A 13,590-nucleotide genomic window follows, 5' to 3' on the forward strand; every position below is an offset into this window, starting at 1 on the left:
GTGGGATGGCATCAAGCATAACAACATTTTCATTACATTCCTAGAGGAAAAGAGAGAAAAAAGGGATTGATTGCCTATTTGAAGAAATAATAAGTGAAAACTTCTCTAACTTGGCAAAGGACATAGACATACAAGTCCAGGAAGCACAGACAATCCCAGACAAGATAAACCCAAAGACAACTACACCAAGAGACATCAAAATTAAAAGTTAAAGTAAAAAAGATAATTTTAAAAGTAGAAGAGAAAAGTTAATTAATTATGTAAAAGGAAGCTCTCATAAAACTATCTGCAGATCTTTCTACAGAAACTTTGCAGGCCAGAAGGGACTGGCAAGAAATATTCAAAGTCATGAAAGGCAAAAACCTACAACCAAGATTACTCCAGCCAGCAAGGTTATTATTTAGTATTGAAGGAAAGATAGTCTCTGAGACAAGAAAAGTTAAAGAATTTCATCATTGCTAAACCAGCTTTATAAGAAATGTTAAAGGGACTTCTATGAATAGAAAGAAAATATCAAAAATAAAAATAAGAATATATAGGGAAGAAAAAATCTCACTGACAAAAGTAAACACTCAGTAATAACAGTAGAACAACCAACTTTAAACCTAGTACAAAAGTTAATAGACAGAAGTAGGATGATCATATATAAATACAACAATAAACTAAGGGGTACACAAATACACATACAAGATATAAAATAATGACAAACATAAACATTGGATGGATGAGTAAAAAACACTAGTGATTTTAGAACATATTCAAACTTAAGCAACCATCAACTTAAATTAGACTGCTATAAACATAGCCTGGTATAAATGAAAAGGACATGGTAACCACAAACCATAAAACCTATACAAAAATGAACAAGACATAAAGAGAAAAAAGTTCAAACAACACAATAGGAAGTCATCAATGTACAAGAGAGCAAGAGAGTAAGACCACAGAAGAACCACAAAACAACAAATACAATGTCAATAACTACATACCTATTAATAATTACGCTAAATGTAAATGGACTAAATGCTCCAACAACAAAAAAGGGGGAGGTGGCTGAATGAATAATAAACAACACTCATACATATGCTGCCTACAAGAGACCCACTTCAAATCAATAGACATGCAGAGACCATTTCCATATTTTGTGGAAATGGAAAAAAGCTGGGTTAGCAGTACATATACCAGATAAAATTAACTTTAAAACAAATGCCATAATAAGAGACAAAAAAGGGCAATATATAATGATAAAAGGATCAATCCAACAAGAGGATATAATTTTTGTAAACATTTGTGTGCCCAAAATAGAAGCACCTAAATATAGAAAATAAATATTGGCAGACATAAAGGGAAAGATCAACTGTAATACAATAACAGTAGGGTACTTTAATACCTTATGACATTAATGGATAAATCATCCAGACAGAAAATCAACAAGGAAATAGTGGCTTTAAATGATACAGGAGCTCAGATGAACTTTATAGATGTTTTTAGAACATTTCACCCAAAAGCAGCAGAATATACATTCTTTTCAAGTTCACATGGGACATTTTCCAGAATAAACCATATGTTAGGCCATAAAACAAATAGAAATAAATTTAAGAAGATTAAAATTATATCAAGCATCTTCCTTGACCACAGTGGTATGAAACTGAAAATCAACTACAAGAAGAAACCTGAAAAACCTATAAACACACAGAGGCTAAATAACATGCTACTAAGTAATCAATAGGCTAACAATGAGCTCAAGAAGAAAATCAAAGACACTTTGAGACAAATGAAAATGAAAACGCGACAAAAAGTTTATGGGACGCAGCAAAAGAAGAAAATCCACAGCAGTATAAGCCCGCATCAAAAGAATTAGAAAAATCTTTAAAAATCTAATAACCTTACACCTAAAGGAACTAGAGAAAATTAAAAGATCCCAAAGCCAGTAGAAGGAAATATCAAATTTAAGAGTGAAGATAAATGAAATAGGAACTAAAAAATATAGAAAAGATCAATGAAACCAGAGCTGGTTCTTTGAAAAGCTAAGCAAAACAGATAAAACCTTTAGCTAAATGCATCAACAAAAAAAGGAGGGAGGCAGGAGCATAAAAAGTAGTAAAAATAGCCTCTTCAATAAACAGTGTGGGAAGATCTGGACAGAAATATGCAAAAATGTCAATGTCCCAATTGACTTTGGGAGCAGGGGAAGAGGTAGGGTAGGGGAGAGCAATGGCAAAAAAAATGGGACAATTGTAATAAAACAACAATATAAAAAAGAAATATTCAGCAACAACAACAAAAATAAACAAACCAAGGCCAAGTTCTGCTTTTTAAATTTTTTTATTAGAAAAATTTGTCCCAATTTTCCCCTTTGCCCTCCTCCACGCAGCTCACCCCCTAACCCTTGGCTCCCAAAGTCAGTCCCCACCCTGTTGTTCATGTCCATGGGTCCTGAATACATGTTCCTTAACTAGACTCTTCCCCTTCTTTCCACCATTATTTCTTTTTTCCTCCTCCCCTCTGATCCCTGTCAGTCTGTTTCCTGTTTCCATGACTCTGGTTCTATTTTGCTCATTAGTTTTTGTTCATTAATTCCTCTTATAGGTGAGATCATAGGGTATTTGTCTTTCACCAACTGGCTTATTTACTTAGAATAACACTCTCCAGTTCCATCCATGCTGTAGCAAAAGGTAGGAGTTCCTTCTTTCTTTCTGTTGTATAGTATTCCATTGTGTAAATGTACCAGTTTTTTGATCCATTCATTTACTGAGGGGCGCTTGGGCAGTTTCCAGCACTTGGCTATTGTAAATAACCCTGCTATGAACAATGGGGTGCATAGGTTCTTTTGAATTGGTGTTTCAGGATTCATTAGGTATAGTCCCAGCAGTGGAATTGCTGGGTCAGAAGGCAGTTCCATTTTTAATTTTTTGAGAAAAGTCCATACTGTTTTCCACAGTGGCTGCACCAGTTTGCATTCCCACCAACAGTGCAGTAGGGTTTCCTTCTCTTCACATCCTCGCCACCACTTGTTGTTTGTTGATTTGTTTATGATGGTCATTCTCACTGGTGTGAAGTGGTATCTCGTTGTGGTTTTAATTTGCATCTTTCTGATGGCTAATGATGTTGAACATCTTTTCATATGTCTCTGGGCCCTTTGTATGTTCTCCATGGAGAAGTGTTTCTTTAGGTCCTTTGTCCACTTTTTAATCAAATTTTTTGTCTTTCTGGTATTGAGTCATATGAGTTCTTTATATATTTTGGAGATCAAATCCTTGTGTGAGGTATCATTGGCAAATATGTTTTTTGATACAGTTGGTTCCCTTTTCATTTTGCTGATGTTTTCTTTAGCCATCAGAAGCTTTTTAATTTGATGTAGTCCAATTTACTTATTTTTCTATGATTTTTCTTGCCCAAGGATATATATCAGCAAAAATATTGCTGCATGGGATATCTGAAATTTCTTCCCTATGTTTTCCTCTAAAACTTTTATGGTGTCATGACTTATATTTAAGTCTCTTATCCATCTTGAGTTTATTCTGGTGTATGATGTAAGTTTGGTGGTCTAGTTTCATTTTTTTGCATGTACCTGTCCAGGATTTGGCTTTGTGAATATTCCCTATTATTCATCTTTCAATTTTGTTCCTTTTTGCACTTATGTTTATTATCTCCTTCCCTCTTCTTAATTTTGATTTACTTTACTCATTCTCTTTTCTTAAGGTAAAAACCTAAATGAATGATTTCTGCTTTCCTAATACAGATATTTTTTAATGTTTCCCTTCTGGCATTGCTCTTGTTGCATCTCACTAATTTTCATTATCTTTTCTGACACTCTCTGCTTTTTAAAAATTTCTTAATTTTTTATCCTCACTGGAGGATATATTTCTTGATTTTTAGAGAGTGAGGGAGAGAAAGAAACATCAGTGTCAGAGAGAAACATCAATCAATTATCTCCTGTACACACTCTGACTCAGGATCAAAATCACAATCTAGGTACGTGCCTTGACCAGGAACTGAACCCACAACCTTTTGGTGCACAGATGACTCTCCAACCAGTTAAGCCACATCAGCCAGGGCCAATCTCTGCTTTTTAATTTAACTATATAGAACAGGGGTTGGCAAACTATGGACTATCTAATTTTAGATGGCCCTCAAGATAAGAAAGAATTTACATTTTTAAAGTGATTGGAGAAGGAAGAGGAGAGGGAAGAAAGAGGAGGAAATGGATGAGAAGGTAGGGGAATAAGGAAGAGTGGAAGAAGTGAAAGAAGGGAAATGACAATTCAATAGCAACAACAAATAGTGTATATCCAGCTATGCCCAAGATATGTATTTTCCAGGTCTTTTCAGAGAAAAAATGTTCACTTTAAATATATATATGTGTGTGTGTGTGTGTGTGTGTGTGTGTGTGTGTGTGTGTGTTATTTTTTAAGGAATTTAAAAGGAGAAAATAATCTTTCCCATTTATACAGATAACTTCTATTTCTAATGTTCTTCATTCATTTGTGAATTTCAAAGTTCCTCTTTGAAAATATTTCCCTTAAAACTGAAAAACATCTTTTAGCATTTCTTGTACTGCAGGACTGTGGGCTAGAACTGTTGACAATGACATTTAGTTCTCCTTAATCTGAAAACCTCTTATATTTTTATTGTTCTGGGACATTTTTGCTGGAAATAGAAATTTGAACTGAGTTTTCTCCCTACCTATTAAAAAGCCATGATTTTACAATTTTCTAGCCTTCATAGTTTCTGATAGAAGTTCACAGTAATCCAAAATATTCTTCCTCTGTATGTAATATGTCATTTGTCTATGGATGCCTTTATGGTCATCAGTGTTTCTTTAGTTTCCAGGGGGTTTTATCATGAGGCTCATTGTAATTTATCTTTGGGGGCTCCAGCTGAGCTTATCAAATTTATAAATCTATGTCTTTCACCATGTTTTGGAGGTTGACTGCCATGATTCCTTCAAGTATTTTCCTGATCCATTCTCTCTCTCCCTCTTCCCTTTTTGAGGCTAATAGCAGATCATCTGATATTATAACACTGGTCCTTGAAGTTTTTTTATTGTATTGTTTTTCCAGTACAGTTATCTTCCTTTTCCCCCACCACTCACCCTGCTACCCCAGCCATCCCCAACTCCCTCCTCTGATTCCACCTCCCTTGGTTTTGTCCATGTGTCCTTTATAGTTGTTCCTGAAAACCCTTCCCCTTTCCCCCCATTATTTCCTCCCACCTCCAGTTTATCCAGTTTGTTCTTAATTTACTGTCAGTTTGTTCTTAATTTCAATGTCTCTGGTTATATTTTGCTTGCTTGTTTCTTTTGTTGATTAGGTACCACTTAAAGGTGAGATCATATGGCATTTACCTTTCACTGCCTGCCTTATTTCACTTAGCATAATGCTCTCCAATTCTATCCATGCTGTCTCAAAGGGTAGGAGCTCCTTCTTCCTGCTGTGTAGTATTCCATCATATAAATGTATTATAGTTTTTTGATCTCTTCATTTACTGATGAGTGCTTAGGTTGCTTCTGGCACTTGGCTATTGTAAATTGTGCTGCTGTAAATATTGGGGTGCATAGGTTCTTTTGAACTGGTATTTCAGGGTTCTTAGGAAATAATCCCAGCAGTAGAATTGCTGGGTCAAAAAGCAGATCTATTTTTAGTTTTCTGAGGAAATTCCATGCTGTTTTCCACAGTGACTCCACCAGTCTGCATTCCCACCAACAGTGCACTAGGGTCCCCTTCTCTCCACTTCCTCTCCAACACTTGTTGTTTATTCATTTGTTAATGATGGTCATTCTGACAGGTTTGAGGTGGTATCTCATTGTGCTTTTAATTTGCATCTCTCTGATGGCTAGTGATGCTAAGCATCTTTCATATGTCTCTGGGCCCTCTGTATGTCCTTTGGAGAAGTGTCTGTTAAGGCCTTTTGCCCATTTTTTAATTGGGTTGTTTGTCTTCCTGGAGTGGAGTCAAGTGAGTTCTTCATATATCTTGAAGATCAAACCCTTGTCCAGGGCATCGTTGGCAAATATGTTTCCCATACAATTGGTTCTCTTTTCATTTTAATGCTGTTTTCCTTAGCCATGCAAAAGCTTTTTATTTCAATGATATCCTATTTGTTTATTATTTCCTTAATGTCCCTTGCTCTAGGGGACATATCAGTGAAAATATTGCTGCCTGGAATATCTGAGATTTTCCTGCCTGTGTTTTCCTCTAGGACTTTTATGGTGTTATGACTTAATATTTAAGTCTTTTATCCACCTTGAGTTTATTTTTGTGTATGGTGTAAGTTAGTAATCAAGTTTCATTTTTTTGCATGTAGCTGTCTAGATCTTCCAACATCATTTATTGAAGAGGATATTTTTACTCCATTTTATGCTTTTGCCCTCCTTGTCAAATATTAATTGACCATAGAGACTTGGGTTTATTTCTGGGCTCTCTATTCTGTTCCATTGGTCTATGTGTCTGTTCTTATGCCAGTACCAGGCTGTTTTGATTACAGTGGCCTTGTAATATAGTTTGATATCATGTATTGTGATCTTTCCCACTTTATTGTTCTTTCTCAAAATTGCATAAGCTATTTGGGGTCGTTTATGGTTCCATATAAATTTTTGAAGTGTTTGTTCTATGTCTGTGAAATATGCCATTGACACTTGAATAGGTACTGCATTGAATGTATAAATTGCTTTGGGTAGTATGGATATTTTGATGATGTTAATTCTTCCAATCCATGAACATGGTATATGTTTTCATTTGTTTGTTTCTTTCTTAATTTTTTTCTTCAGTATTCTGTAGTTTTCTGATTACAGGTATTTAACATCCTTGGCTAGGTTTATTTCTAGATCCTTTCTTTTTCTTTCTTTTTTTTTCTATAATAAATGATTTTTTTCCTGATTTCTGTTTCTGATATTTCATTGTTGGTATATAAAACTGCCTTTGATTTCTGAATATTGACTTTGTATCCCACCCCTTTGCCAAATTCACTTATTAAGTTAAGTAGGTTTTTGGTGGAGTCAATAGGATTTTCTATGTACACTATCATGTCATCTGCAAACAATGACAGCTTTGTTTCCTCCTTTCCAATGTGGATGCCTTTTATTGCTTTTTCTTATCTGATTGCTGTGGCTAAGACATCCAGTACTATGTTGAATAGGAGTGGTGAGAGCCGACATCCTTGTCCTGTTTCTGATCATGGTAGCAAAGCTTTTAGTTTTTGCCCACTGAGTATGATATTGGCTGTAGGTCTCTCATATATATGGCCTTTATTATGTGGGAAAATGTTCCCTCTATTCCCACTTTGTTGAGTGTTTTTATCCTAAATGAGTGCTGTACCTTATTAAATGCTTTTTCCACATCTATTGATAGGATCGTGTGATTTTTGTCTTTGCTTTTCTTTATATGATGTATTACATTTATTCATTTGCTAATATTGTACTATACTTGCATCCCTGGAATAAATCCCACTTGATCATGGTGTATGATTTTTTTAATGTGTTGTTGGATGTGGTTTGCCAATATTTTGTTGAGGATATTAACGTCTATGTTTATCAGCGATATTGGCCTGAAGTTTTCTTTCTTTATTGTGTCTTTATCTGGTTTTGAGTTTAGGATAATGCTGGCTTCATAAAAAGAGTTTGGGAGTCTTCCTTCTTCTTGGATTTTTTTGGAATAGTCTATAAAAGATAGGGGTTAGCTCTTCCTTAAATGCTTCGTAAAGTTCTCCTGTGAAACCATCTGGTCCAGGGCTTTTGTGTGCTAGGAGTTTTTTAATTACTGCTTCAATTCCATCTGCTGTTATTACTCTGTTCAGGCTTTCTGCTTTTCTTCTTCATTGAGTTTTGGAAGATTACATTTTTCTAGAAATTTGTCCATTTCTCCTAGGTTTTCCAATTTCTTTGCGTATAGTTCTTTGTAGTAATTTCTTACAATCCTTTGTATTTCTGTGGTATCAATAGTAATCTCTCCTCTTTCATTTATGATTGTGTTTATGTGGTTAATCTCTCCTTTTTTCTTGATGAGTCTGCTTAAAGGCTTGTCAATTTTGTTTATCTTTTCAAAGAACTAGTTTCTGGATTCATTGATCCTTAGAATTATGCTTTTAGTCTATGTTGTTTAATTCTGCTCTGATCTTGTTCATTTTCTTCTACTTGCTCTGGGCTACCTTTGCTGTTGTTAGTCAAGTTCTTGTAGAAATAGTGTTATGTTGTTTATTTGAAATGTTTCTATCTTTTTTAGGTAGGCCTGTATCTCTATGAACTTCCCTCTCAGGACTACCTTGGCTCTGTCCCATAAGTTTTGAGTTCATTTTCATTTGTTTCCAGAAACTTTTTTATTTCTTCCTTGATCTCATTCTTAAACCATTCATTGTTTAATAGCATGCTATTCAATCTCCATTGAGTTTGGAGAAAATGCTTGGTATGATTTCTATTTTCTTGACTTTGTTGAAGCTTGTTTTATGTCCTATCATGTGGTCTATCTTTGAAAAATTTCCATGTGCATTCGAAAAGAATGTGTATTTAACTTCTTTGGGATGATAGGTTCTATATATGTCAGTTAAGTCCATTTGATCTAGGCATTGTTCAATGCCACAACTCTTTATTGATATTTTGTTTGGAAAATCTATACATTTTTGACAATAGGGTATTAAAATCCCCTACTACAATTGTGTTGCTGTCAACATCTTTCTTGAAGTCCTCCAAGATTTTCCTTATATATCTGGGTGTTCCTATGTTGGGTGCATACATGTTTATAATGTTTATGTCTTCTTGATGGATTCTTCCCTTAAGTATCATGAAGTAACCTTCTGGGTCTCTTTTTATGGCCCTTTTCCTGAAGTCTATTTTGTCTGATATGAATATTGCTACCCTGGCTTATTTTCCCTGTCAATTTGCTTGGAATATTTTTTCCAACACTTCACTTTCAGTCTGTTAAGGTCTTTTGTCCTGAGTTGGGTCTCTTGTAAGCAGTGTATGTGTGGGTCATGATTTCTTATCCATTCAGCTATTCTAGTCTTTTGATTGGAGCATTTAATTCCTTTGTGTTTAAGGTTATTATGGATAGATATTTATTCATTGCCATTTTACTGCCTTCATACCTGGTGTTCCTCTCTCTCTCATTCTTTTTCTTTTTTTTTTTTAATAAATGAATTTTTAAAAATTTTTTATTTCTTTAGAGGGGAAGGGAAGTAGAGAGGGAGAGAAACATCAATGTTTGGTTGCCTTTCGTGCGTCCCCTGCTGGGAACTGGCCTGCAGGGGACCGGCCTGCAACCCAGACATGTGCCCTGACTGGGAATTGAACTGCGATGGTGTGGTTCGCAGGCCCGCACTCAATCCACTGAGCTACACCAGCCAGGGCCTTCTCACTCTTTTTCTTCATTTTCTTAAAGCAGTCTCTTTAGCATCTCTTGCAGAGCTGGTTTGGAAGAAACACATCCAGAGCCTTCTTTTGCCTGGGAAACTCCTTATTTGGCTTTTCATTTTAATTGAGAGCCTTGCTGAGTAGAGTAGCCTTGGTGTAGGCCTTTGTTTTCCATGACTTGGAATATTTCTTGCCAATCCCTCTGCCTTGGAGTGGTTCCTTGAGAAGTCAGTTGCTAGTTTTATCGGGGCTCTTTTGTATGTTATTATCTGTTCCTCCCTTGCTGCTTTTGAGATTCTCTCTTTGTCTTGAAATTTTGCCATTTTAATTATGATGTATCTTGAAGTGGACCTCTTTGTGTTCCTCTTGTTTTGGATTCTCTGTGTTTCCTGGATTTGTGTGACTTTTTCTCTCATCAAATTAGGGAAGTTTTCCATCATTACTTTTTCAAGCAGTTTTTTTTTTTTAATCCCTTGCTCTTCTTCTTTTCCTTCTGGTATCCCTATTATATGGATATTATTATGTTTCATGTTATCCTGCAATTTCCTTAACACCTCTCCATTCTTTTTGAGTTTTTTTCCTTTTATTGCTCTTTCTGGGTGTTTTATTCTACTTTGTCCTCCAGCTTGCTGATCCGATCCTCTGCTTCATCTAGCCTGTTTTGGTTCCTTCTACTGTGTTCTCCAATTCAGAAATTGTATTGTTCATTTCCTCTTGGCTCTTGTTGATAGTTTCTATTTCCTTTTTTATGTTGATATAGTTTTCAGTGAGTCATCATAGCTTCCCTGTAGTTTTTGGTAATTCTTAGTGAATTCATTGAGCTTCCTTATAACCATTGCTTTGAACTCAATACCTGATAGTTGACTTGCCTCTATTTCACTTAGCATTCTTTCTGAGGCTTCCTCCATTTCTTTCATTTGGGGTTTGTTTCTTTATCTTTCCATTGTTTGTGAGACTCTTCTGTAGCCTCTGCTTCTTAAATTAATCTGTTCTGACTCCCTGGTTTTGTGGTGTGAACTTCTGTGGTAGAATACCTGTGAGATTCAGTGGTGTAGTCTCCTTGATCTCCTGAACTTGCTGCTCTTGGGATATCATTTATGCTGGCTCTCTGGATGTATTTGGTTTTTTATTGTTGTTGGGTCTTTCTTTGGTGGGCCCTTCTTCCAGCTGGTTAACTGAGGATCATTACACCCACCATATCTTGTATGCTGTTGTGCAGGTGCAGACAGGTTGTATTGAAGCTGGTTCTTATGTCTCTCTGAGGTTATGAGGCATCTCTCTTGCTATTGTTCAGTAGTTTGTTCTGGATAATTTCTCCACCATTTAGCTGTAATTCCAGATTGGTCCTGGATGAAGGTTAGTGTGGCTTTCACTAACTCCTCCACCATCTCCCTTTATTATCTGTTGGTGGTTCTTTTGTTGGTGGGTTCTCTCTTCCATCAGGTGTGTTACTGTGCACAGCTCCCATCTACTCATTTATGTGATCAGTTGAAGTGGGAAGACAAAACAGATTAAGACATCAGGAGTGTATTCTATGGGTTTTAAAGTACCAACCCTTAGAAAAGGACAGGAGATTCTTTAGATAAGTATAGTGTTAACTGTGATATTTCACCCAATTAGCCACTTTTTAGAAAGGGTGGAAAAGAGATAAGACTCTTGTTAGAGGGGGAAAGGATTGTGAGTTAAATCCAGAAAACAGAGTTTGTGGGAGGTCAGATTATGAGATATAGTGAGAGTAAAGGATAGAAAATAGTCATAGTGTGAGAGAGAATTAGAGTTAACCACAACAGTAATAAAGTTCTGGAAGATGGTGAAATGGGCTAAGATCTGGGAGGGGTGCTGTGTAGTATTTACAATAGTATGGAACAATTATTTACAGTAATACTGGAGCAACAATCATATGATGGAAACTATATGACCTGAATAACAAGAATAGGAAGTACATAACCTAGAGTTGTATGCTATTGGAACATAAGTGAAGTGAAAGAAGGAAAATTAAAATACAGTATGGAAAAGAGAACAAGGAAAACCAGTCAAACAATGCAATTAAACAAACAAAGAAAACTAAACAGAAAGAAAAGAAATAAAAAATACGAACAAAATTTAAAAAGTAAAAATAATGAAAAAATAATGACAAATAAACAATAACATGCAAGTTCTCTGAAATAGCAAAGTGACATTTGTCTCAGTTTCTCAGTTGTTAGTATTAGCCTTATGATCCCTCTTTGGGTCTGTCTCTGGACTTTTCACATCTCCGGCTCTTATTGTCATATATAGCGGGGGAAGGAAAATAAAAGAATAATAATTTTAAGAAGTTTCCTTCTGACTTTAAACTGGCCAGGTGAGTTCTGCTGGTCTTCCTGGATGCCACAGGCTGAGTAGGGTTGGGCTTTGCTTTTCTACCAGTTGCTAGGCATTCTCAAAGTCTCTTCTAGGTGGTTCAGCTCCCCCACTGAGTTAAGTCTTTCTGGGGACTGCTAACCCTCGGAGCCCTTCTGGTCTCCTCTGTGGGGAACATCTCTCCTTCTTCTTAGACAGCTGGGCTGCATGGGGGGCGGGGCATGGGTAGGGTGCTGCTGAGTGTGCCATGGTGGGGGTGGAGGTGTGACCTGCAGTGGTGAGGGTGGGGGTGCAGCTGAGGTTGTGGCTGTGAGGTGGGGAATGCAACCGAGGTGGCTGCGGGGGTGTGGCTGGGGTGGCAGGGGCAGCTGCTGTGAGAGAGTTCTCTAAACAGTGACTGAGAGCCTTTTTTGAACAAAATCCTCCTGTTCAAGTCTGCTGCTCCTAACAAGCACATGGCCTCTCACACAACCCAACTTTCCAACCAGACCTGAGACTATCTGGGTGAGGGTCCACCATGGCCCAACTCTTCCCCCTTCTCCAGATGTCACCTGCCTCCCCAATTTCTCTGGCAATAACCCAGTGAGCATCCACAGTCTCAGTGGGTGAACATTACCCCTGTGTGTCTCCCACTTCATCTTTATTCCCTCCCAGTGACTTCAAACATCCAGGTCCATCCTGATGCCACTCTATCCTCCTTGTTTGGCAGGGGAGGGATCTGTTGATTTGGCTCTTGTCCAAAGTTCCTGTGGTAGGTGCCGGCAGGTGCTGGGCTGGGAGCTGCAGCAGCCCTGGTACCCACTCTGGTCCCAGGGAACTTACTGTTCGAAAACAGTCTCCTTACCGTCTGGTTTTCAATGTCCTCTACAATTTTGGCCTCCAACCTTCATATAAGCTGGGATTCTGTTGGCTGTTCAATCTGTTTCTCAGAAGATCAGCTATGTGTTCCACCTGAGCACAGGAGGAAGTGGGCTTGGCTCCCACCTACCTCGCCACCATCTTTATAACTCTGATCCTTGAAGTTTTCTTCTTTTATTTTCAAGTTTTCCTTGACCCAGATTTTAAGTTTACTGTCTCTTTCCTATGTCATCTATATTCTGCTATTAAGCCCATCCAGTCAATTTTTTATTTTTCAGTTTTAAAATTACTATTTGGTTCTTTTCTATACTTTATACTTCTTTTCTGTGATTTTTTATTTTCTTTCATTTTCAGTGTATTTTCATTTACTTTGTTGAGCATAGTTGCAATGGCTGCTTTAAAATGCTTGTCTGAAATCTCAACATCAGATCATCTTGGAGTTGGCATATGTTAATTGCTTTTTACATTTATTTTTAAAATTTTATTCTGATGAGACTAACATGATATGTATCTTCTTAACAAATTTTTAAGTGTACAACATTATTGTTAACTATAGGTACAGTGTTGTACAGATCTCTAGAGCTAATTTATCTTGCTTAACTGAAATATCATGCTATGTAAGTGGAATGATGCAGTACTTTCTGTGACTGGCTTATTTCATGTAGCATAGCATCCTCATTCATCTATATTGTCACATATTGCAGAAATGTCTTCTTTTTAAAGGCTGAATAATATTTAATTTTATGTACATACCACATTGTCTTCATCCATTCACTTGTTCATTGACATTTAGATTGTTACCACATTTTGGCTGCTATGAATTGTGCAGCAATAAACACTGGAGTGCTAATATCTCATCAAGATCCTGATTTCAGTTCTTTTGAATAAATAGAGCAATCCCAGAAGTGGGATTCCTGAATGATAAACAGTTTTACTTTTAATTTTTTGAGAGATCTCTGTACTGTTGCCCATAGTGGCTATACTATTTTGCATTCCCACCAACAGTGTGCAAAGGCTCCACTTTTTCCACATCCTCAACTACATTTGTTATA

This window comes from Artibeus jamaicensis, unplaced genomic scaffold (genome assembly GCF_021234435.1).
Source record: "Artibeus jamaicensis isolate MK-2021 breed Jamaican fruit bat unplaced genomic scaffold, CSHL_Jam_final contig_3126, whole genome shotgun sequence".
In the NCBI taxonomy this organism is placed as follows: Eukaryota; Metazoa; Chordata; class Mammalia; order Chiroptera; family Phyllostomidae; genus Artibeus; species Artibeus jamaicensis.